The 14332-nt window shown below is 35.0% G+C and overlaps 1 protein-coding gene across 1 annotated transcript in view; it reads right to left on the bottom strand.

Moving 5' to 3' along the window:
* LOC101050874 (uncharacterized) overlaps positions 1–14332 on the bottom strand; it is an 891623-nt gene that overhangs the window by 20565 nt on the left and 856726 nt on the right. Inside the window, exon 15 of the mRNA XM_074389917.1 lies at positions 4044–4265. The gene's annotated coding sequence lies outside the window, so the exon portion shown is untranslated. The remainder of the gene's footprint in view (positions 1–4043; positions 4266–14332) is intronic.

The raw sequence follows: 14332 nt of genomic DNA, 5'->3' as shown, positions 1-14332 counted from the left end.
ATTTCATTGTAGTTTTTACTTGCATTTTTCTAATAATTAGTGTTATTATTTTTTCATATGCTTCTTGGTTAAGTGTATGTCTTCTTTTGAGAAGTGTCTGTTCATGCCTTTTGCTCACATTTTAATGAAGTCATTTGATTTTTGCTTGTTGATTTGTTTAAGTTCCTTATAGATTCTGGATGTTAAACTTTTGTTGGATGCATAAATTATAAGTATTTTCTCCCTGTCTGTAGGTTGTCCATTTAATCTGTTGATAGTTTCTTTTGCTGTGCAGAAGCTCTTTAGTTTAATTAGATCCCACTTATCAAATTGTGTTTTCATTGCAATGGCTTTTGGCTTCATCCTCATAAAATCCTTGTACCACTTTATGTCCAGAATGGTATTTCCTATGTTATCTTGTAGGGTTTTACTTTGCAAAAAAATAAATAGATTTTCTATATACCAATAATATCCAAGCTGACAGCCAAATCAAGAACACAGCCCCATTCACAATAGTCACACATACAAAATATAAAATACCTAAGAATGCAGCTAGCCAGGGTGGTAAAAGACCTCTGAAACAAAAATTTCAAAAGACTCCTTACAAACATCGAAGATAACAAATATATGAAAAAACATTCCATGGTCATGGATAGGAACAATCAACATCAATAAAATGGCAATACTGCCCAAAGCAATTTAGAGATTCAATGCTATCCCTAGTAAACTACCAATGAAATTTTTCAAAGAATTAGAAAAAAATTCTAAAATTTACATGGAACCAAAAAAGAGGTCGAATAACCAAAGCAATCTTAAGCAAAAATAATAAACATAGGGGGATTGCCCAATAACATTCCCCTCGATGCAGTCTGGGTCCCATTAACTCATCTGTTATCCTGCTAGCTATAGAAATGTAAGGTTATATTGAACACTGTAATCCTAAAAGTGTAATTGTGTGACTTTTAAAAGTTCCTTTAAAGTACCCATAATGAGAAATTGGTTTATGATCACTTGGAAGAATTGCATAGTTTTATAAAACTCAAATTAAAATGCCTGTTTCAATGACCTGTATTTTGCCAGACTTAAATCACAGATGAGTATTAAATTTGTCAGAATTTCTTCAATTCTCATTCAAGCCTGTGAATAAACACTCTGTATGGCACTTATTTTGAGCCTGTTAAATAATCAAAATTCAAACTAAAAAAAAAAAAAAAAAAAACCCACACACACTACCGAACTTCAAATTATACTATACCACAAGGCTGCAGTAAACAAAACATCATGGTACTGGTACAAATCAGAAATATAGACCAATGGCCGGGCGTGGTGGCTCAAGCCTGTAATCCCAGCACTTTGGGAGGCTGAGGCGGGTGGATCACAAGGTCGAGAGATCGAGACCAACCTGGTCAACATGGTGAAACCCCGTCTCTACTAAAAATACAAAAAATTAGCTGGGCATGGTGGCACGTGCCTGTAATTCCAGCTACTCAGGAGGCTGAGGCAGGAGAATTGCCTGAACCCAGGAGGCGGAGGTTGCGGTGAGCTGAGATCGCGCCATTGCACTCCAGCCTGGGTAATAAGAGCGAAACTCCATCTCAAAAAAAAAAAAAAAAAAAGAAAAGAAAAGAAATATAGACCAATGGAATAGGCTAGAGAATGCAACAATAAAACTGCACACCTACAACCCTCTGAGCATCAACAAAGTCAACAAAAACAAGCAATGGAAAAAGGACGTCCTATCCAATAAATGCTCCTGGGATAACTGAGTAGTCATATGCAGAAGATTGAAACTGGGCCCCTTCCTTTCACCACATACAAAAATCAACTTGAGATAAAGACTTAACTGTAAAACCTAACACTAAAATAAGTGTTTTTCAATATAAATGTTTTTATGCACTTACTGCAAATCACATAATACATTAAGAGCTTTCATATTATCATTTAATTTGTTTTAATAACAATCCTCTATTATAGGTAAAATGTTGCCAATTTTACAAAGTAGAAACCAGGAATTCTGGGACAATGTTAACCTCCATTTCGAAGGCTTTTGCAGAACTTCATAAAATGCACAGGCATTCTAGTTTACTACTAGAACAACAATCACTGTTTTTCTTCTTCCAGTCAATCATTGTGTAGCTTTAAACAATTCACAATTATTCTGTGCTATTCTACCTTAAAACAAATAATTCACTCATTCCTCTTTTACTTTCATTTATTCATTGATTCATTTATTCAATCAAAATTTATTGAGTACATAATACATATCAGGCTTAGCACTATCTCTTAAGATTTAGTAATATAAAATGTAAGCCCTGCCTTAAGAGGCTTTGAGTGTACTGAAAAGATACAATTTAAAAACCTAATCACAGCACTTTGGGAGGCCAAGGCGGGTGAATCACCTGAGGCCAGAGTCCAAGACCAGCCTGGCCAACATGATGAAACCCTGTCTCTACTATAAATATGAAAATTAGCTGGACATGGTGCTGCACACCTGTAATCTCAGCTACTCAGGAGGCGGAGGCAGGAGAACAGCATTGAACCGCTGCTGAGGCAGAGATTACAATGAGCCAAGATCGCACAAATGCACTCCACCCTGGGTGACAGAGTGATACTCTGTGTAAAAAACAAACAACAAAAAACCATCTATGAAGCTCTTTTGAAGAACTGTAAACAAGAATAGGCTTTCTTTCTTTAGAGTGTATTTGATTTGGTTCTGAAAGATATTTTAGCCTATGGAAAAAGGAACTTTTGATACATGGTTTCCTGCTGGCAAATGTGTAACATTGTTGCTTCTTCTTGTTCCAAACCTGCCTTGTGTTTAAATCTGGTGCCCAATAAAACAATAAATTCTTTTGGTAGGATAAGTCAGGAAACTAAGAATTAGATTTTTCTCTTTAAACCACTCTTTTTTTTAGGTTAATTACTGAACCACATCAGAAGGTTTTTTTTTTTTTTTCTTTTTTCTCTTCCCTTGTAAGAGCTATTTGTTCTAGTTTCTCAAGAGCTGAACTAAATATTCCCTTTCTTTAATGGGAGCTCTAGGAAACTTTGAAACATCACCAGGCATTTTCCAAAATCAATGTCCAACTCATAGCTTATGATACCAGGTCATCTCATGCGCACCCTCATCCTTTCTTGTCAGCATGAAAACTTGATTTCAATGGAGTACCTAATTAGCACAAATTCATTAAGGTATAAAGAATATATTATTTACATTGTAATAGAGGATAAAAGCCTTAGGCCACAAAAAAAAAAAAAAATCTCAATGATAGAATTTAGGCCTTGAAAATATAGGGGAACTCTTTGGGAAAGTAAACTCATGGATCTCCTCTAATACCTTCTAAAATCACCAACCTATGCAGCCAATTACATATCTCTTAAAAGTAAATGAAATGACTTCTATTCCAATGTGCTGACATAGACCATTCCTGCTAAAAGAAACTTTAATGACACACAGAACACTAAGTCAGCTATGATAATTGTACTTTTAAAACTTTAATCCACTTATTCACTAGCCATCCTGATAATCAGTAACTAGGAAATGAGCTTTAGGAGACAGCTGTCTCACTGAAATGCAGATAACAGAAACAGAATTTTAATTTTACAAACTAGGAAGATGATAGAGGTTAACTAGCTCCATGATGTACCTTGAGTTAGCTTTCCCTCCTTCCCTGTTTAATTCTTTCTAACACTTCCTTTCTTATTCCTGGCCAGGAAGACACTCGCATGTGAGGCCCAGTTTCTACACCTGAAATAGCTGGTTCCAAGAGTAGTCATAATAGCAGCAAATGAACTGGCTGCCTGTCCAGGGCCCTGCAGCTATGGGTGTAACTGTGAGAGTGGACAACTGTGTGATCATCTTGAATCATATATATGAGTTTTAACCAGAGAATATCTACAGTGGAAGACGCAATAAACTCACAACATATAAGAATTACGTATATACATCGCTTCTCGGCCTTTTGGCTAAGATCAAGTGTATAAGAATTACGTATATAAATGTATGTATATCAGAAATATTTAACAAATATCCCTACAGAGAGAATCATCCTTTTCCATCTTACCTTAGAGCACTGTTCAGTGGATATCTGAATCCATAGCTATCACCACACCTGACATTTAAACATCAGCAAGTGTTCCCAAAGGGAAATAAATTCTGTTATGAAAATGGTGATGGCTCCCTTGTTCTGCTTTTGGCTTTAATTGTTGTTATGCCTGATACCAATCATCCAAAAGTTTTAGAGGCCTTTCTATACTCATCCACGCACATTTGCAATGCATAATACCTTGAATGAGAATAAAACATAAGCAACACAGAATCACATGTGAGAAAATCTGTGCAGGTTACATACATTTAAGATTTTCATAGAAAGAAAATAAATTTATTTGGGTAAGATTAGAAACGAATTTAAAATTGACTTTTTACAAAAAGGAAGAATTTGATACGGCAAGGAGCAAGAGCAAAGTTAAAGTTACACAAGAATGGAAATAACATGTCTGGTCTGAAAAGAATTGTTGATAATTATTGTATCCTTTATATGAGACAGCTAGTGTCTGGGTACTTTCCATGTTTCATCCCCAGACTGTGTATAACCCTCCTCATTCAAAGTCCTATTCTTTGCCCCGATCTCTTACATCTTACCAAATGTCAAGTCAATTCTTAGAGTTACTCAGGTAAAAATTATTGGAGCCATCTTTAAACAAATCATATGTGCTTTACGTCAGTATATATTCAGAATCCAGCACTTACCACCTCTACCTCCAGCAGCTTAGTCTAAGCGACAATGACGTCCCTCCTGGACCATTCCTATTGTTTCCTACTTGATCTTGCTGCACCTACCATTGTTCTACAGTTCTTTCCACAAGCAACCAAAGGAACAATCCCTTAATATCTCAAGGCAAGCCATGTTATCTTTCTAGAGTAAAATTCTTAAAAGACTTCCCTTCCTGATTCAGAGTAAAATGAAAACTCCATATTATCGCTTTATAAGGCTTGGCACTTTCCCCTACTACCTTTCTTAAGTAATCTGCAACCACTCTCTCTTTGCCAACTCTGATCCAGCCACTTTTGCCTCCTTGCTAATCTTTAAATATGTTAAGCATACTCCTGCATCAAGACATTTGTGCACACTTTCTGGTCTCTATTTAAAAGGAAGATGTCCCAAGATAACTGCATCTAATGTAGCAGCCCCATTTAGTTTTAGTCCCTTTACCTTGCTTTATTCTTTTTTACAGCATGTACTAGTGACTTGGATGCTATGTGTATATTTACTATTTATCTATCTTCACTATTATTTCACCTCTAAAAGAATAGGGATGATCTATTTTCTTTATAAGTATATATCTAGGACCTAAAATAGGGCTTGGTGCAGAGTTGGTAGTTTATAATTGTGTAGTGATTATGTGAATTTATCTTTGAAAATCCTGTAAGATATGTTGTGATCCTCATTGTAATAAAAGAAAATTGCTGACACAAATCTTAAATAGCTCTTTTTCCAACAACAGCTAATAAGAATTACAATTCAGGACTGGGTGCGGTGGCTCAGGCCTGTAATCCCAGCACTTTCAGAGGCTGAGGCAGATGGATCACTAGATCAGGAGTTTGAGACTAGCCTGGCCAACATGGTGAAACGCCGTCTCAACTAAGAAGATACAAATATTAGCCGGGCATAATGGCAAATGCCTACAATCCAAGCTACTCCGGAAGCTGAGACAGGAGAATCACTTGAACACAGGAGGTGGAGGTTGCAGTGAGCTGAGATGGAGTCACTGCACTCCAGCCTGGGTGACAGATCCAGGCTAGGTAAGGTTTGTTACGTTGTATTTTTATACTAAGATGTAACATAAAAACCCAAATATTTAAATTCTTCATTACCTATACTTGACTCAGAGATTACAGGAAGTTTATTCCAGCTCATAAATATAAATATAAAAGGAAATTTAAGATAATTATTGCTGAGATTTTGTTATATAACAATAATATAAAATAAATTAATATATTGAGAACATCTTTCATTAAACAATTCCACATATTCAAGTGCTATTTGAAAATTTTGTAGTTTCTAGGAGGGGAAAATGTAGCAATAATAGACTGAGTTATTGCAAAAAACTTTGTTTTGAAAATGTCATTTAGGCACTACTATTGCTAATGGCTATAGACAGAAGAGCATGAATAAGATAACTTGTTAGTTTCCAGAGTTAGTTAGTTAGTTTCAATAACATCTGGAGACTGACTGCAGACTAGAATTAGAATGAGAAACTCCTGCAGATTGTTACTAAAGGGGATGACCAGTTCTTTGGTTAGTTTTATTTTTCAAGAACCCTATCAGGTTCATTATCATGAAGAACCAAGAAAACTCTCCTTATGGTACTGGAAGAGGGAAAGGAAGAATGGCCATTTTGAAATATCCCACAGATTTTCCCACCACAAATTTTTACAAAATTTTATTCTGGGAAAGAAGGGTAGGGAGATTTTGTCAGAGCCTCATCCTACCTGAGATAAGGTAATTGCTTTGTCTCCAGAACCTTCTAGTCTTCCTGTATCACCTTTAGGAGTATGAAAGCTAAGAAATAGTTGGGAAGGCCACAGTCCAGAGAAACAGACTCACCTAAACACTGACATATAATCTTCTTACATTTACAGCATGGTCTCTCTCCCCCATATCTCACCACATCCACCATGGGAATCAATTATTAACAGTGAATTATAGCTGAAAGAGCTGTAAGACATTGACTCCTCTATCTAAGAAGGAGTACTTAGGGAAGCATAAAGGCATCAGAGAAGACAAAAGCAAACATGCTCAGGTTTTATCAATGACTTGGCTATTGTAAGTAGTGCTATGATAAACATAAAAATGCAGGTGTCTTTCTTGTAATGATTTATTTTCCTTTGAGTAGTCACCCAGTAGTGGAATTGCTGGGTCAAATTGTAGTTCAGTTTTTAGTTCTTTCAGGTATCTTCATACTGTTTTCCATAGAGGTAGTAATAATTGACATTCCCACCAATAGTGTATGAACATTCTCTTTTCCCCACATCTATGTTAACATCTGTTGGGTTTTTTTACCTTTTTAATAAAAGCCATTCTGACTGATGTATTAATAAGATGACATCTCAGTGCGGTTTTAATTTGCATTTCACTGATGATTAATTACGTTGATCATTTTAAATGTGTCTGTTGGCTGCTTTTGAGAAATGTCTGTTCATGTCCTTCATCCAGTTTTTAATGGGGTTATTTTAATTTTCCTTCTTGAATTGAGTTCCCTGTATATTCCAGATATTATTCTTTTGCCAGATGCATAATTTGCAAACATTTTCTCCCATTCTGATGAGTACACTATAAGCCCAACCCTCACTATCACACAAGTAATATTCATGTAACAAATAAATACATATACCCACAAATCTAAAAAAGAAATATGTATTTTTAAAAAAACCCACAAGATTCTTAAACCTCTGGAATGTACAACTACATCATATGTTACATACAGCAATTTGGCAATTTCTCAAAGAACTTAAAGCAGAATTACCATTAGACCCAGTAAGTCAAATATTGGGTATATACTGGAAGAAATAGAAATTGGTCTACCATAAAAACGTATTCACACATGTTCATTGCATCACTATTCATAATCGCAAAGACATGGAATCAACCTAAATGCCCATCAACAGTAGACCGTATGTAAAACTTGTGGCAAACATACACCATGGAATACTATGCCATAAAATAGCATAAAATCATGTTATTTGCAGCAACATGGATAGAGTGGAAGGCCATTATCCTAATGCATGAACAGGAAACAAAATATTGCATGTTGTCACTTACACATGGGAGTTAAACATTGAGTACATGTGGACACAAACAAGGCAACAATAGACACCAGGGCCTACTTGGGGGTGGAGGATGGGAGGAAGATGAGGATCAAGAAACTACCTATCAGGTAGTATGCTTATTACCTGAGTGGAGAAATAATCTAAGTAAGAAAACCCCCATATTCTAGACCAGCTCAGTCTGATAAGCATAATGTGAGCCACATGTGAAAGTTTTAATTTCCAAGAAGCCACATTTTAAAAAGTAAAAAGTCATAGGTAAAATTAATTTTATTATTATATGTTACCTAATATAACAATTTACATATTTTAAACATAAATGTTATTAATGAAATATTTACATTATTTTTCTTTTAGTATCTCTTAACATTCAGTATGCATTTTATATTTAATGCATATTTCAATTCAGATGCTAAATTTTCCATGGAAACACTTGATCTGTGTAAAGATTTCAGGAAAATTAGAGTTTAGTTGTTCTAAACCTAAACAATATATTTATGCTGTTGTTCTAAATATGTTTTTCAGTAACTACGTTAAATATTGGTTTTTAAGTTTTGATTTAAGTTAAGCAACATTAAAATTCTTAATTTAAGATTAGAAATCTAAAATTAAAATTAAAAATTTTGTTCCTTAGTTGCTAGCCATATTTCAATTGTTTGATGTTTAATATATGGCTCAAGGCTGTCATATTGAACAGTTAAATTCTAGAGCTTTCTAGAATATAGTATGAAAACCACTGGGTTATTCAAAATGCTTCTCAAGACTATCATTCAGGAGGCTACTGCCATGATCACCAAGAAACATTCAGCTTAGTATTTGATATCTGAGTATACTGATAAAAATCCTGCTCCTAGACCTGCAAGGTGGAGTTTCAGACTATGAACCTACTTAAATTCAGTGAAAATACCATTCTATGAAGGATCTGGGAAGCCAGCTAGCTAGGCAGAATTTCCCTGGCAGCCCTCTCTATCATTATGTGTACTTTGCTTTCAAAATGTCAACATAACATCACTCTGAGATTTGTTCATCTCACAGATGGCAAAGTCAGTTTTTTAAATTAAGCAGCCTAACCTGGAAGCCATAATAAGTATGAAATAGATTAGGCAGGAGTTATTCCCCTAAGTCTTGTCAATCCACCAGCTTAAAGCAATGCTGATCACTGCTCTAATATTTGCAGGTAGTTGCTGAGGATAGTCAAATAATTCCCAGATGGACTGTGGAAAGGAGGAAGAAATGCATCTGTGAAAGCATAATCACAAAGTGAATTATAATTTCAAGCAGTGTGACTTAATTGTGGGCAAAAGAGAGTATAGTAATATGAAGTGAAGCAATTAAATGAAATTAATGCTGTCTTAACTTAGTCTACTCTAGTTTCTGAACTGTAAAAAGTAACTCTTGAAGGAGTGGTGATTATTGAAAATGGTAGAAGTCTTCATCAAAAATGGGCTTCAACTGGAATTTCATCTGTCAAAATTCTGAATACTAGACATGGACCTCTGAGTAAAGGAATAGACAACAGGAATTCTATCCTATCTTGGTCCCTTCATATCGAGTTTATATGCCACCTTACCACTTGAGTTATTTTTTAAATTAAAGCATTTAATCATGCCACCCACTTCTCATAAAACACATATGTATTAAAGCCTCCCAGAATCTTGAGCCTCATCATCAAGGCTCTTCACAGCATGTCCTAAATATTTCTTTTTATTTATATTTTCGACTCTAATCTATGTACTCAGGGGATTAAATTAAAAATACATCAGAACCATTATGCTAAGTTCAGTGACTCACAAATAATAACACGAGAAAACTTGGTCTGAAAAGGTTCCTTGAGCTGCTTGCTGTACCGGGCAGGTTTTTGTTGTCATTATTAGATCCTGAAGAGATAGTGAAAGAGGAAGCTTCCAGAGTGGACACAGCAAAGGAGCATATTTGAAGGACTGTGATTATTTACCAAGCAGAGTCACAGAATTTCAATATGTTAATGCCCAGAATGGCTGTATCAGTGTGTCCAAACTGAATGTTAGTCCAAATTCATACTGCAGTATAAATGTCAGACTTCTAACTCTTCTTCATGCACAGGATCAATCAAGTAAATATTTCTTGAACTGAATAAAATTAAAATATTCTACGAATTTTTATACCTTTAAATGTTTGTTCATAGGATTTCTTTTATATTCCTCTAGTTTTTCATTATAAACCTTCAATTCATTTTTTTTTTGTGAATTGGCTGCAACACTAGGTCTTGTCTTCAGCCTTCTCAGAACCTTCACAGTCAGAATTAACGGCTGCCTTCTCCATAGAAAAAATAACAATCAATATATATTCTTAACAGTGGTGACCACAGGAAGGCTTTAATTATGGTTGCTTCTAAACTTGTTTAGAATAGGGTTTCAGATTTCATCACTTTGTAAATCTGTAACGAAAGCCAAAGGGAGTGCCTTTCCCTATAGGGCTCAGTAAATGCCAAATAAAGAAATTTAAGATGAAGCCATGAATCCTGGATGAGTAATTATATTGTAAAGATACACCCGTATGAGTGCTGTAAACACTTTTTTATGTATATGAAACCCAAAGAAGATAAGCAGTTGTGAGCACAAAGGAAGGAAACAAGAACTCGAGCTGCTGTTAAGATGAGAGCTATATGCTAGTACAAAACCCCATTTTTACACTTTTATGTTTCAATCTCATGTTACTTTAATAACTCAGAGTGCCTTAATTTACTTTCAATACTGAAATAAATATTATAATGAGCTTTTCACTGGACAGAAAAAAATATAATTTTTCCACATTGTAACACGGAATATATTTTTCTCAACTTTCTGCTGAATAGGTCATCCCAGGGCAAGATAAAGTAACTTGAAATTGAACTTTGTTAGTACAGTGATGTCAACTTGCAAGAAAAGTATTAAGTCCCTTCCTTCCTTCCCTCCTTTCTTCCTTCCTTCCTTTCCTTCCTTCCTTTCCTCCCTCCTTCCTTCCCTCCCTGCCTTCCTTCCTTCCTTTCTTCCTTTTTTGAGACAGAATCTTGCTCTGTCGCCAGGCTGGAGTGCAGCGGCGCAATCTCAGCTCACTGCAACCTCTGCCTCCCAGGTTCAAGCGATTCTCCTGCCTCAGCCTCCAGAGTAGTTGGGATTACAGGTGCATGCCACCACACGCAGCTAATTTTTGTATTTTTAGTAGAGATTGGGTTTCACAGTGTCGGCCAGGATGATCTCAATCTCTTGATCTTTTGATCTTCCTACCTCAGCCTCCCAAAGTGCTGCTGGGATTACAGGCGTGAGCCAATACGCCTGGCCTATTCTTTCTTTTTAAGATGACCTTCCTGTAACTCCCATTTTTATTTTATATTTTCTCATATATTATGTATAAAGATTCACTGAATACCATAAAAATGATTCCAAATTTAGAGCAAACTTGCTCTTTTAGCTGTATAAACAGAACATAGCACACTCACATCCATTACAGGATTACTTTCCAACTCTCCTTCAAGATCCTCACTGTATTAAAAATTAGAATTAACTTTTGAATAAAGTCCATAACAGGCAGTACACAGTTTCCATTCTATCCTGTATATCCTCAGCTTATTTACCTGCCTCTGAGACAGAACAGGGTAATTTCTTAAAAAGTGCTCCATCTTTGCTTTTTCATCAGCTTTTCATTTGTTTCCAATCTTGAGTTTTCCAACTCTGTGCTATAAATGTCTAAAGGAACTGTGAATAATGAATCTCCTAGTGCTTTTTTCCATTTTGTAATTTTTGGCCTTTCAGTTCAATCTAAACCCTTCTAATAAGGACTATCATGAGCTGTATGTGGTTTCCATCAACACAGGTATTAGAAATGACTTACAATGTTAGTTCTATCATATAAACCACTTACTTTCCTTTAGGCTTATGGTAAGTAGATGACTGAGAAATTTATTTTCTATATCTTTGTTTCTCATTTTCACCTCTGATGGCCATATATACTAAATGAGAGAAAAAAATATCCCTCAAAAAGTTTTCTTTTTTGTCAATCCTTTTGTTTCCATTCAGACTATTGGTTAAAATTATTGTGTAGACATCATATAAGCTAGTGAATCTTTTCTAAATCATATAAGCTAGTGGTACATATATTAGCTTTAGTTTTTAATTCTTACTTTCATGAAGAGTCAGTGAAATCCTGACTTGTTTGGTACATTTTTGTAGCTCATTTCTTGTATACTTTATGTTTTCAATGATTTAAATTATTTTTATTTTTTTCTCTGGGGTATATAGAAAATAAAGTGAGAATCAGTGTGGGAGGGAATATGTTAGAATAATAGGTTTATATTTAGGTAGCAGCGGATGAAATAAAGACTTTTTTATGTCTAACGCATATTCTTTTTTCTGCAAGTTAAGCCTTTCTCCTTTTGTGTGTTAAGATAAAAATAATTTACATTATTCTCTGAAGGCATGTGCCAATGTGGAACACATTAAAAGTCTTACTGGAACACATATATTTTCTTCCATATTCTGTCTCCTATACTTTCCAGGTACTTTATCTGGAAATGTGACAGAAAAGTAAAATAAAACAGACTTTAAAAATTATTTGTAACCAGTTAGTGCAGTAAAACAAATAATTACTTTCTAAATCTTGGTCTTGAGATTTATGAACCACTAAAAAATTAATTTATATAGATACAGCTATAATTACAGATTACAAATCTCAAAAATTTACTAGTCCTACCTCTTATAACCAAATGTGATGCATTATATATTTGTTTCTAGCCAACAACCAGAAATTTCAAAACTTATCCTTGCTTAATTTTTCCAGTGGTTTATATTCCAAGTAAGAAAAAAATAATTGTTATGACTAACACAAATTCTTTCTGATGCAGTTTAAACTTTTAGTTTTTTGCTTGTTACTGAGACGGAGACAACTATCATTCTCTTTTAAGATTCCATTAGATGCTTAGAGAAAATAAAGCTATTATCTAGGCCTTTTGCTTGTTATATTCTTATGAACATGTTCATATTTTGACAGCAATCCCCTGGACACTCTCTCAGTCATTTTCTGATTTCAAACTTCCTGACTACATACTGACTCAGGATTGAAGTCAGATTTTCTTTTTAGAGGATTTGAGTGATTTGTTTTGTTCTTTTTTTTGTGGGTTTTTTTTTTTTTTTTTTTTTTTTTTTTGAGGTTTCACTAGCTGAAAACATATCATCTCACTGGAATCGGTTTACCAGTAAACACATTTTAGTTGTTTTTTTCCCCTTTGTTCTCACCCCATCTTAACCCTTATACCTTATCCCCTTACAGCAAATTAAGAAGACATTTAGGGAAATACATTTTCTTTATGTAAGCAAAGAAAAGGAAATAAATTACAGATAGATCATGTCATTTCCTGAAAGCAGTTCTAGACCAATTAAGATGTTTAACTATCAGGTAACGGTTAAGGCTCCCTATTTTCAGTATTTAAAAACACTGCATATCTGATCAAGATCCAGCCCATGGAACATAAAATGATACTAAAATTCAATCTACAATAGGCCTAGGTGTCTTAGATGTCTGTACTATTTTAAATTTGTCTACTTTACTTAATTTGTCTCAGAGATGAACAAAATTTCTATGATTTGGTTTGCACTAAAACTAAAAAATATACTGTAGGAAGCAGTCCTACATCACCCGTGGGTACCCCGTGTTTGGTGGCAACAAAGGAATGACAAAAAGATTAAGAGAGAAAGTGGGACCAGGGGGCCATCACTCATTACTGGAGGTGACAGTGAAGTCCCTGAGCTCTGATTATCCACACTATTTATTGGTTACAATCACTTTGATCTATAGGGTAGGGGTGGAGTGATGGTGGAGTGAATCTGTGAGCCAGAAGTGGTGTGTCATCCTAACGATTGATAACAGTGGCCATTTAGGAGTTTCACACAACAACATGTGTTTATCTTTAGCTTATCTATGTACAGCTGGTGGAACACAAACCTTACAAGGAGACTACCAGTCTGGTTACATCATAGTGCTACAAAGGGGTTTTATGTCCTTGAGCACAATGTTTATGGTAACAGAGCCTAAGTCACCCTGCACTGGAACATGAGGCATGGAGAGGCCTTCCTCCTCAGAGGCCTCCTGCAGCCTTCTGCAGTTTGTTGTTCCTTGTTTATATGTCACTCATAACCAATGTATGTAGGCACTCTGTAAGTCCTTTCTCCTTTGCTGCTTTTCCCAACAACATATAATTTATTCATAATATTCAAATTGCAGTTCAAGAATACAAAAACATAGACTATGCCTTTCATTTATATGACACCAAGCAGTTGAATTTTTCAAGTTGACAAGAGAAATTACCATTTCTACCTGCAATGCAAAATGAAAATGATAAAGTCAAAAAGATAACTCCTACCACTGAATAATTTTGTTTGAAATATAAATTGTCATTAGTCTTTCAACAAATTGGGAAAAACAATTTGGAATCGATATTGAGCTCTATCTTTTGTTTTGGTAACAACTATCATCTTTCAAGTGTTTCTTGTTGATTTTTACTCCCTAGTTCTT

Source organism: Saimiri boliviensis, chromosome 2 (genome assembly GCF_048565385.1).
Source record: "Saimiri boliviensis isolate mSaiBol1 chromosome 2, mSaiBol1.pri, whole genome shotgun sequence".
Classification (NCBI taxonomy): domain Eukaryota; kingdom Metazoa; phylum Chordata; class Mammalia; order Primates; family Cebidae; genus Saimiri; species Saimiri boliviensis.
Note: the sequence above shows the minus strand (reverse complement) of the source record. Positions and strands in the feature narration are given on the sequence as shown.